Source organism: Streptopelia decaocto (genome assembly GCF_964273445.1).
Source record: "Streptopelia decaocto genome assembly, chromosome: 2".
Lineage (NCBI taxonomy): Eukaryota > Metazoa > Chordata > Aves > Columbiformes > Columbidae > Streptopelia > Streptopelia decaocto.
The window spans coordinates 110,218,534-110,230,651 of NC_138655.1; the positions used below are offsets into that span (position 1 = coordinate 110,218,534).

The 12,118-nt window shown below is 39.2% G+C and overlaps 1 protein-coding gene across 1 annotated transcript in view; it reads left to right on the forward strand.

Annotated features, from left to right (window-relative positions):
- SUGCT (succinyl-CoA:glutarate-CoA transferase) overlaps positions 1-12,118 on the forward strand; it is a gene marked incomplete at both ends in the record, with an annotated part of 354,974 nt that overhangs the window by 283,895 nt on the left and 58,961 nt on the right. The gene's annotated exons all lie outside the window — the stretch shown is intronic.

Consider the following 12,118-nt stretch of genomic DNA (forward strand, 5'->3'; position numbering starts at 1 on the left):
TTGTTAGAGTCTGGTTCTTGAAAGCTGAGCGGTTAGGGTTGGCTGGTTTGGGTTGGTTGGTTGAGGTGATTTTAGGTTGAGGTTATTTAGTTTTTTGGTTTAGGCTGGTATTTTAGGTTGATTGTTGTAGGTGGGATGTTCTAAGCTGTTTTTTGTTTAGGATGTTTTCTTTTGTTGTTGTTGTTTTAGGTTGGTTTAGGTCATTTGGTTGAGCTTGTTTGCTTTATCGTGCTTCAGGTCACTGGATATGGGTTATTTAGATTATTTTAGGTTGGATGTTTTAGATTGGTTCTTTTAGGTCGGTGGTTTCAGTAGGTTAGCGTATGAATGTGGTTTTGGGTACATTTGTTGAAGTAGGTTGGCAAAATGTGCCAAAGAAGTCGTGGTAAGGGGCCTCACTTCCGAGAGTGCGCCTTGGGGGCAAGAATCTTTCCCATACCTGTCAGGACAGCGGTGGCTGCTCCGAAGCACTGGGACCCCTGGCAGCATCTCTGCATCCTATTTCTTACCACTGCTGCCTCTGGCTCTGCAGGGGATGAGGACAGCGAGCTCTGCTGTGCTCCTCCAGACGTCATTCCCTTGGTCTTACCACTTCTGTGCAGCTGGCCAGGGTTTCCATCCAAACGATAAGCCTTGCAGCAGAGAACCTCCAGCAGCCTCGTCCAGCCTCCAGTCTTCTCCTCCCTCAGCCCCCGCCAAGGAATTCCACCAGCTCTTCAAGGCCTTCCTCGGGGATGTGTCCGGGCTGCCCCCGGGCCAGCTCTGGCAGTGGACACGGGAGGCTGCTCCTTCTTATCCTGCCCGGGGCATTGTGACCGCTGTGTTGCCGGGTGCTGGCATTGTGACATGGGGGTGATGGGGCCCCTGTGTGCAGCCCCGCCTGCAGCCCCACCCGCAGCAGCCCCGCCTGCCAGCCCCCCGCCCATCACCCTATGGAAGAAGCCTTTAGGGTGCCTCCCTGAGGCAGTTCCTGTGCCCAGGAGGTCCAGGGGTTGTCCCTGCCGTTTGGTGGCCGTGCACTGGGCACAGCTGCTGGGTGGCCCTGACACCTCCTTTTCCATTCTGATTGTTTGTGCACTGATTGTGGGTCGTTGGAGGTTTGTTGTTGAATGTTCAGTGTTTGAGGTTGTTTTTTTAGGGTTTCTTAGTTCAGGCTTGTTTGTTTGAGGTAGGTTGTTTCAAGTTATTTGGTTTAGGTTGGTTTGTGGAGGCTGTTTTTCTTTAGGATGGGTTAGGTTGTTTGTTCCAGGCTGGTTTAGGTTGGTTGAGGCCTGTTGTTTGAGGTTGGTTGGCTGGTTGAGGCTGGTTGTTTACAGCTGGTTGTTTCTGGTTGCTTTTTTTACACTGAATGATGTTCTAATTAGGTTGTTTGTAGGTTCTTTGTTTGTAGGTTGTTTGTTTCTGCCTTGTTAGGAGCTTGTTGTTGTTTTGAGTGGTGGTTTAAGTTGGTTGCTTTAGCTGGGTTTCTGTGAGTTGTTTTAGAGTGTTTTGTTGAGGCTGGTGGTTTGTTTGAGGTAGGTTTTTTGCAGGTTGTGTGTTTGTAGGCCGTTCAAGCTGGATGGGTTTTGGGCTGTTGAAGCTGGGTTTCGGTTGGTTGTCTTCACTTGGTCGTTTTAGGTTTGTTGGTTTAGCTTGGTTGAGGTTGGTTATTTGGTGATTTGAGGTGGTTTGGTGTCATGTTAAGGTTGATTTCTGTTTTAGGAAGCCTAGGTGGCTGTCTCTGCTGGTTGTTGGCCATGCAGTGGCCAGAGCTGCTGCATTTTTCTGGCGCCTCCTTTTGCATTTAGTTTCCCAGGACAAACCTCATGCATTTACTCTTGTCTCAGGTTTTGGCAGAAAGCAGTCCTGCAGGCCAGAGTCTGACGATATTAGCTCTCCCCCGTGTGCACTAGAGGGTTACCTTTTGCTACCTAGTTATCTGAGTGTGAGGTACACCAGTGCAGGAACAGTACCTTTCCATTTTTGGAGACTGAAATTGTAAGGGATGATTCTCCTGCAGAGGGAACTGAACAGTTTGAGAACTGGGCAGTCACCAGTCACATGAAGTTCAACAAGAGCAAGTACCAGATTTTGTACCTGGGACATGACGACCCTGGCTGTACATCCAGACTGGGGGATGAGATGCTGGAGAGCAGCTCTGCAGAAAGAGACTGGGGGGTTTTGGTGGACAGCAAGTTGAACGTGAGCCAGCAGTGTGCCCTGGCAGCCGAGAGGGGCAACCGTGTCCTGGGTGCACCAAGCACAGCATTGCCAGCCGGGCGAGGGAGGTGATTGTCCGGCTCTGCTCTGCACTGGTGCAGCTTCACGTGGAGCACTGTGTACAGTTCTGGGCACCACAGAATAAAAAGGATATAATGTTGCTGGAGAGTGTCCAGAGGAGTGCTATGAAGTTGGTAAAGGGTTTGGAGAGGAAGCTGTAATGACCAGCTAAAGTCAATTGGTTTATTCAACCTGGAGGAGACCAAGAGGAAGCCTCATGGTGGCTACAGCTTCCACATAATGGGAGCAGGAGGAGGAGTAGGCACTGATCTCTTCTCCCTGGTGACCAGTGACAGAACCTGAGGCAATGGCAGGAAAATGTGCCAGGGGAGGTTTAGGTTGGACACTAGGAGAAGGTTCTTCACCCAGAGGGTGGTGGAGCACTGGAACAGGCTCCCCAGGGAGGTGTCACGGCCCCAAGCCTGACAGTGTTCAAGAAGAGACTGGACAACGACCTCAGACACATGGTGTGAACTGTGGGGTTGTCATATGCAGGGGCAGGAGTTGCACTCAATGATCCTTATGTGTCCCTTTCAACTCAGGACATTCTGTGATTTTGTGATCAATAAAATGTATAATATAATACAATACCCAGTGATTTTAGTGCAGGCTATTGTTAAGTCTGTACAGTAGCACTTGAGACTGCAATATTTCTGTTGTGTTTTATAATTTTAGGCCCCTTATTTTCATTGTTAAGTTTAATGGCTTAGTATACTAACTTCAAAGCAAGAGAAGTCTGGAAGCACTCTTCTGTCCATAGGAAGCATTGTATTTAAAAACCTGTATTGTTTTGCTCACAGTTGTATATACAGTATTCAAATACTAATTGCTTCATTGCTTCTTACATTAACTGTTAAATGTACAGTTTTCAAAACTATAGGTCTCTTTGTTTTAACAAGAATGTTTTGCAGTCCTGGGAAGGGGTAAGTACTCTGAGCTGATAGACTAGCTCTAACAAAATAGTGAAGGATGTATAAATAAACCGCAACACTTACATGGCAGGTGAAAGATGGATGGAGTACTTAAAAGAAGACTCTTGGGAACTCAGTGTCATGTGCAAGATTGGAAACCCTATACTGGTTAGGTACTTTGTACTGGGAGAAACAGGTGAGGTCCCCAAGGACCATCAGAAACCAAGTGATATGTTAGCATGATGGTACAATGCTGTTGTCATGGTTCCCTTGCTTACCATTAGCACAGCAGTAAGTTCACAAATATTTGAGGCTTCCTGGCTTTTGATACCTCTTTTCCTTCTGTAAATGTATTCCTGCTATAACATGCATACCTGAGAAAACACATGATTTCTATACCAGAACTATTACAAGCGTTCTTACTATTCAGTAATTTAAAGATTGCACATTTTGAAATAACAGTTCTCTTATGTGTTCGACAAACACCTCAGTACATTTTTCAGTCCGAGTTGCAGCTCTGTGTGCTTTATTCTTATTCCACACATCAAAAAGGTACTTCTGGAAAATCTTGGTTCTACAAAGCCCCACAGAAACCATCAGAATTCTCTCATCATCATCAACAGGTCCGTAGGCAAGTCTGGATATGACCCCTGAATATAATGAGCATCCAAAATATCTACACAATTGTTGTGAGAACAATAGAAGTGGAAAGATTGTCTATATTTCTTCCCCACCAGTCTCCCACTTATGGTGGGAGTGCTTGAAAGCATGGCAGTCCCAGCTTATTACTGCTGCAGGAATACACTTACATTCGTTTGCATTTACAAGTTAGTTTCCACAAAGGAAAACACCTGGAAACTTTCTGGTTTTGTTTAATATGAGAAGTCACAATGAAAAAAAATAAATAAAATGAAAGCCTTTCACATGATCTTCTTGACAACAAAATAACATAGCCCATGTACAATCCAGGATACTTCATCTTTACATTCACTTGCAATTTTAAAAATCATTTATAGTTAGGTTTGTCCGTGCTTCTTGATCAGAGAAACTGCAAACATAATATCTAAATGCTGATTGTAGTATTTGTAATAATCGAAAGTAGGGAAAATATTTTTGAGAGCCAGTAATTTGTAGCACTGTTGCTAGTAGTAAATTACTGGCAATTCAGACTGAAAGAAGGAAAACCAGTCAGTATTTTAGCCTGTTGCGGTAATAAAATCAATCAATTTCTATAGCACCTTCCAGATGATCAGCATGGAGTTATCAGTGCTATACATGAAAGGTATGGCGCAGCTGGAGACAGGCTCTTTGATCCCAGAGCCAGTGCTTTGAATACAGCCACACCCCATCTTGCTATCAGGGTGAGCCAGATCTCGTAGCCAAATAGCAGTACAGCCAACCACCTTTGCTCAAGTATTTCTGTGAATTTAAACATCCGATCCCACCAAAAATGTGGGTTTACAATCATATTTCGGTTCTCAGGAAAAAAAAAAAAACCACCAAAACAACAACAAAAAAACACAATGCATCTGAAAAATATATGGACTTTTTAACCAATAAAGACAGATTCTCTCCTCTGTCACGTTTCTGCAGTGATGGTGCAAGAGGTCATCAGGGAGTTGTGCTTGGGCACCTGAGGGAAGGGGTCTGTTTTTTAGCACCCAGAAAACCCATTGAAGTCAGGATCAGTTCTGCAGCCTTGGAAATCAGAGAATTTATGCAGTTAATTGCTTGTGTCCTTGCATTTTTTTTATATTTTGGCCTGAGTTATAAATCTTTGTCCTCTTAATCTTCTTTCTATTCACTATGAATATTAATTATACCATAGGCTGATTAACCCCTCTGAAATTCTTGCTTTACCACAAGAGTTAAAAAACCTGATTCTTTACTAGAATATGGTCTGCTATTATAATGAATGTACCTTCTTTTACTCTCATTATTTTCCAATACATCTGATGAAAACATTGAGATTTATATAGACATATTTAGCAGCTGTCTCATATTTACCTAGACTGTGAGATATAAGTTGAATCTAATACTTTTTCTCAAGAATAAGTATGTGTTTGATGATTAGACAATGGCAAAGGTGTTTCTGCTCTGTCACAAATGGTTTTCATTGCTTAATATTTTTGGGGTTATTTAATGTCTATTTTGTGCATTAGACTGCGGCTGATTTAGCAGTAAGGACTTTTTAATTTTTATTTTGTAGCAGTAGGTGCTAAGGGAAGTAAAACATTAATATGAGAACTACTGTAAGTATCAGGGTCATATCTTCAGTTATTGAATTTGAAAGATGATTTAGGAAATGGAATTACTAAAAACATTAATTGCCTGGTTCATGTTGGCCACAAAAACAATTTGCTGAGTAGATTCTCAGGAAGGAAGAGGGTGAGGCTAGAACTTGAAGAAAAGACTTTCATAGGGTGCCTGAGAGGAGCTCACTGCAGTGGTTATATTCTGTGCCAGTATTATGAACTACTAAAAGAACCTTGGAAACTTATCCAGGAAAGCTGGTGAAGTTTTATCATCTTTATGCTCACCTCTGAACTGCTTTTAGTCTAGTGTGCAGGTTTCATAATTTAAAATTTCCCATGCTTCAGTTAATGGATGGCAAGAAGTAGTATTTCCATTGGGATACTTACACAGAGCTTTGGAGGAGGAAGAACCTCTGTGGAAGGGGTTGTCTAGAACCATAGTAAAAACAGATTGCTGGTGTAGGAAATTAATGAGTGTGGTTACTTATACAGGAGTTGAGGAAAAGCTGACAAATGAGGGCTCTCGCTGTTTAAAGACATCTGTTAATCGTGTCAGTCATACAAAAGGTGTAAGGGACAGCAGTGAAATGTACAGCAAAACTGAAGGAGGGACAGCTGAGAAATTCTGGAAAGCTAATGCAGTGTCAAGAGTTAAATAAAAAATGACGCGGCTAACACTCTACTTCCCTAAATGCATACAAAACCTATACCTATCTGTATACCAACATGAGATGTGTAAGAGAAAAAATAGGTGAGTTGAAATTCTTGGCAAAGAAAGAGGATCTTGACATAGTAGCCATTACAGAAGAATGTTGGAATGACAGAAATCAATAGGAGAGTATAATACCTGGCTGTAAACTGAACAGGAAGGATAGATTAGGTCATAGACCTGGGGAGCAGAGTAGGGCAATACTGTTGAGCCTTTTGACAAGGAAAAGGATATTGAGTCCAAAACATTGAAGGCAATCAAGCAATCAACTAAGCCTAATGAGGCAGTAATAATGGGTGACTTCAACTGCCCTGAACTGGTCAAATGTCACAGTGGAATAGAGCATAAGGGAAGCAATTTCTCATCACTCTGAGTGATTGCCTTTTGGAACGTTTAGTTCTAGAGCACGGAAATGGAATGGCAATTTTTGACTTAAGTGCCGTGGAGGAAAGCATGTAAGAAACTCTGAAGTCCTTTATTAGAGCAGGCCTTTTGGGATTAAAGTCACGGCCACTGTAGAACTTAATTGCAACACTGAAGAGCCAACAGTTAGTTTATAGAACCACTATCAGACTGGTGGATGTAAAAACTCTTTAAGCAAATAAAAAGCAAGGAAATTAAATCCCAAGAATCAACATGGAGTCCACTTCATGTGTTCTGTAATAGAACAAGAGATGCAGCAGCAAAGTAGAAAAGCAGGAAGTATTTGAACTTGGTTACATGGATCAGGATTTTTTTGAACCAAAGATATATGCTTCACATGTCAGACCCCCATCCCTAGGGATGTCAATAAAAAGTAATTTTGTCTACAGCATGGAGTAAAAAGCTGTGAAGCTGTGGCATAAGAAGGGCTTTCTCAAAGCCATCACCTCAGATCCACAAAGAAAACAAAATGTTTACCAGAGCAAACAATCTGTAAGACGCAGGCCTAGGAGAAAGCAAAGGTGGAAAATAAGGACATTCCAGTGGACCGTGTTTTTATTTTGTTTTGTATTCATTTAGTATCACAGATGTGGTGCTAGTGACATAAGGGAATATAACATACAGCATTTAGTTTGTCAGAGTAAGGGACTGAGAGTAAAGATGTAAGTTTATAAGCAACCAGAAACAAAAGAGAACAAGATTTCACTCCTTCAAAAATTTGTAAAGAACATTACTTTTGTTTAAATTACCTAGTGTTCTAGCATGAACTGGTGAGATACTTCAGATATGAGAGGTAGATGTAGGTCAAGTGGAGACAGATGTGATTCACTAATACAATACTTACATGCCTAATATGGTAGAGAGATGATATTACCTTCTCCATGTGAGCCCTATACGTTAGAAGCTGGAAAGATGACTTTCATTGGCAACAGGACTTGAAATTAGTGGGACTATTGCATTGAAAAGAAAGGGGGAGGATGAAAATGGTGATATGCAATAAATTCTGCAGCCTAACATTCTAGAAATACTAGACGAAGCAGAAGCAGGCATTAGATAGGGATACATTTAATATCCTTTTCAAGTTTCAAATGAGTTAACATCTTGTTATTTGGAAAGAGGTGTTTTTAGGATGTGGGATGTGATTCCAATATGGCATTGTGTTCACAACAGGCACTCTTACTTCTTTAGGGAGTGATTATGGCCATAACTCTATGTTCAGCATGTACAGGAAAAACAATATCATTATTTTTTTGCGGTTTGGTGGCACTACTAGTAATTACATTCACCAACAGCCAGCTATCTTGTGGCTACAAAAATATGGAGAAAATGGTTACATGATTTCCTTTGTGGGCCTGAAAATTCTTTTCACTGAACTTTAGATGAAACTGTGAGAGAACGGTATCTGTAGAAAGGCACATTCCGAATGCATGGCTCTATGGAACTTTTTAAACTTGGGTGTGGGGTGGGAGTATTGTCAATATCTTTGATATGTTTCTGATTCCAGCATCCCCTTCAATTGGGATTTGGAAGGTGATTGTATCTTGGATAGTACCTAGAATGGAGTTGAAACTTTGCTGGTAGTTCAAAGAGAAAACGCATTGTCATGGGTGATTGGTTATGTGCAAATCAGTTTCAGTCAAAATTAAACTAACATGATATAAAATGAACTTCATAATACTTGCAGAATTTGCCAGATGTTTACTAGGTGGCCAAACACCTCATTATCCACATGAAAAAAGTCAGAAACCATGTTTTCTGATTCTCTTCTCTGCTAGTTGTGCTGCTGTATCAATAATATAATAAAGTATTTTACTTTAAGAGAGCCATTCATTTTTGAAGGACACAAGGAAGTTTCATGCTTGCTAATAAACATTTAATGATTAATTTCTGTTTAACAACTTATGTTACTTTGCATGTAATCTGTTTACCAAAAGAACCCTTTTGTATATGTACTGTTATTGTATTTCTCAATCAAGGTATCCATCATCAAGCTTCAGATATTCTTACAAGTTGAGGAGTGTCCTGCTTAAAATATTTCTATAAATCATCCTGAAGCCATGTCTTTCATGGTGATAGTTTTTCTAGCTGTTTTTTTGAGATGATGAACAGGTACTCACACATAAGTCCCGGAGAAAACCACCATATGTATTACTAGTCTGTACATCTTACTACCTTAAGGAACAGTACAGTCATAGAAAAATGATGGTTTCATCTTTTTCCTTGAAGGACTTGTGAAAGTTGAAAGTGTCTTGCATCACTGTATATACCATATGATCCTGTAAATAATGAGTCTTAAGTCCTAAGCACTCAAAGATAAAGCCCCTATTTGAACCTAGATTTTCAGCCTTGAGAGTCTTTTACATGAAGAATAAATTTAAAATGCTTTCAGCAGCCATATTTATTTTTATATCATATTTCTTTTGAGGTTCATTTTATTCTAATTTTCTTCTTTATCTGTCACTTAGTTTTTAAGTGAGACTCGAAAGAGACTCAAATACTGAAATACAAATTCCAATGTTGAACTGAACATACCCACCGGAAATATAAATATTAACGCAGAAAAGTAGTGTCAGTTGAATAATGGTTTTCGAGAAGGTGAGAATGCAAGAAATAACTGGAGTTAATATTTGATCCCTCTTGTGAAAGCAGATGGCTACAGAGGTTTTAACTCTGCCTGTTATAAAAATTTTAACCACTTTTTAACTTGCTATTAATAACGTGAGGGAAAAGAGCAAAATTAATCATTTAAGTTGTTATATCTGAATTGCTGTGAGCTTCATAGCAGCTGATATAGGTATCCTCCATAGTTTTTCTTATGACAAGCTAAGAAGAAATGATGAAACAACTGAGAATAGATATGATGAAACATATTAAATTACCCTTGGTTTGCATTACACAAGTAAAATGTTAAGATCGTTGCTTAAAAGATTCTGTGTGGACTTTCTTGCATATAGTATTGGGAAAATAATAAAAAGTAATTTTAAAATTAAATTATTTTATTCTCTGAGGTTAGAAGAAAATTGTATGACTTGTTCTGTTTGGTGTAGTTTGAATGAAGACATGATAACCTGTACTGGCTAGATGAATTTCAAGTATAGTGACTTCTGTTGGTTTTATCCATCGCCAAACAATATTTTCTTTTTGTAACATGGGAAAATCTGATACTGTCTATGCATGCAATAAATAATCCCAAAGTAGAATTGTGGCAACGAATGATAGAGAATTATATACATTCTGCTTTGTATGTATAAGAGCTATATAGTTTTTCAAGTCCGGTCTGCAAGAAAACACAATTTATAAGAAAGAGAGAAAGGGAAAAAGAGAAAGAGAAAGCAAGCCAGAGAGAGAGAAAGAAATTGAATGAGAGAAAGCAAGCAAGAAAGAAGCAAAGAAATTATGTAGCAAAAGTTGATGCAGGAATCGTTATAGTAGATGGCACAAATCGGAGCAACCCTATCTTTTGTTGACTTCAGTAGAAGGCAGAGTTTTTTTTACTATTTCATGTTGTGTTATTTTTTTCTTTCAAATAGGAGAGACTTTTCCTTTACAGTTATAAGTGTCAGGAAGAAACACAAACATATGAACAGAAAAAAAAATTCTACATGAACATGTCACAAATAACAGCAGGGCACTGCGAATACTATTGTTGAGATAGGATTACAAAATGATGACATCAGGCTTTCTTTTCATTAACCAGTAGACAGACAAGAGAGGTTTCTTCTTTAATCTATGAGATTACTGTATTTTGAATAAAATGTAATGACATGAAAAGGTTATTACTGAAAGACAGGAGACGGTTCCTCTGATTCCTTTACAATGCTTTCATTATAATAACTGTAAATGCCACCCAAACATTAATTTGATTCCCCAAATCTCAAATGGCAACAGATAATATAGTAATAGAGTATTTATAGCATGGAAACTAAGCCATATGGAAAAAAAAATAAATAAATATGGTTCTACTGATGGACATAATCTTTTACATGATCCTTGTGATTAATCAGTTCTCTTTGTTGAGCTAAGGTGAATACACAGGGCATAAGAGGATTCTACCACATTTGAGGGATCGTGACTCCTTGAGTAGTACAAGACAATGGAGGAGAAGGCCTTCAAGTTGTCTCTTTGTCCTCGGTCTTTCCTTGTGTTTTATAATAATGTACATGAACATTTCATTCTCCCAAAGGCTAGGATGCAGTGATCTTATGTGTTTCCTTCCAAGTTTTTAGAATAACCATGGGAAGGAGTCAGTGAAGTTTGGGTTTTTTTTTTTCAATTTATTTTCAGGATCCTAATGGTGGAACACACAAAACAGGAAGTTACATAGTTCTTTTCAACAGTGTTGCGGATATGGGAAGAAAGCTCAGTCTTAGGCCAGATTCATTGCTTGGATGTGATTTTCTTCAACAGATTAAAAAAAGGAAATTTTCTAAAGTAATAGAAGCGTGCCATATCAGAATAAGAATCATGAATCAGGAAGGCATGAATTCTGTGGAACCCCAAGTAGCTGCTGGAGAATCTGTATGCTTTTCTGTAACCAAATGATGCCACTTCTAGGTACAGCCTTTAACTTGCTGTCTAAAGAAGTGCTTATGCACCTGAGTGTGATGTTGACTTCAAGTTCGAATAAGCATATTTTCTTGCATTTAGGTCACAAATAATCAGTTAAATGCATAAAGAAAGCCTCTGGAAGTAAGTTACAGAGAAAGCAGGCCAAACTTTCAATACTGTTTGATTAAGGGCATAACTGGAAAGATTCTAAATATGAGTTAAAACAAGCAGTTATATTTTCCAATTCCGTCATTTGGAAAATAATTCTGAATGTCTCACTTGAACGTCTACCAAAACTGGCGTTAACCTTCCAAAAGAGAAATAGAACTAATGATTTGGTACAGCGCCAAACAATTAGACCAGTGAACAGACATTCTTCCACCAGCTTCTATTATCGGAAATATCTGGATTTCTAAATGTCAGCTAAATAGGCCTACCCCACGAGCTAAGAGAAAGCTGACCTGACCTTTTGACACCACCTGTTCAGGAATGGGAATTTCTCACAGATAAAAGGTTCACAAAATTTGACCTGGAAAGAATGGCTAAAGGAATTACTTTTGTTTAGTCTAGAAAAGAGCAGACTGAGGGAGGATGTGATTACAATCTTCCAGTACTTAAAAGAATGTTATAAAGATGCTAGTGATTGGTATTTTGTGTCCAGTTGGGGAAAAGACAAGAATAAAGATGTCTATCACAAAACAAAGATATTTAGATTATGTATTAGGAGAAAAATTTCTAATAATTAAAAACAGTGAGTATGGTGCAGACTACGTAAGAAAATTGTCACCTTGTTAACTGGAAATTTTCAAGAATAATTAGACCAACACCTGTCATTAATAGTCAAGATTGCTAGTGTTGTTCATGGTGCAAGGTGAACAGGTAGGTGTATTACATGATCACTTAACAGTCTTTGGCCATTTGTCATTTTTATAGCTGCTCCATTTGGCAAGGCACTCAATTTTATTTCAGATTTGTTGTTACAAACATGAAAATATGAAAATAATTGGTTACCG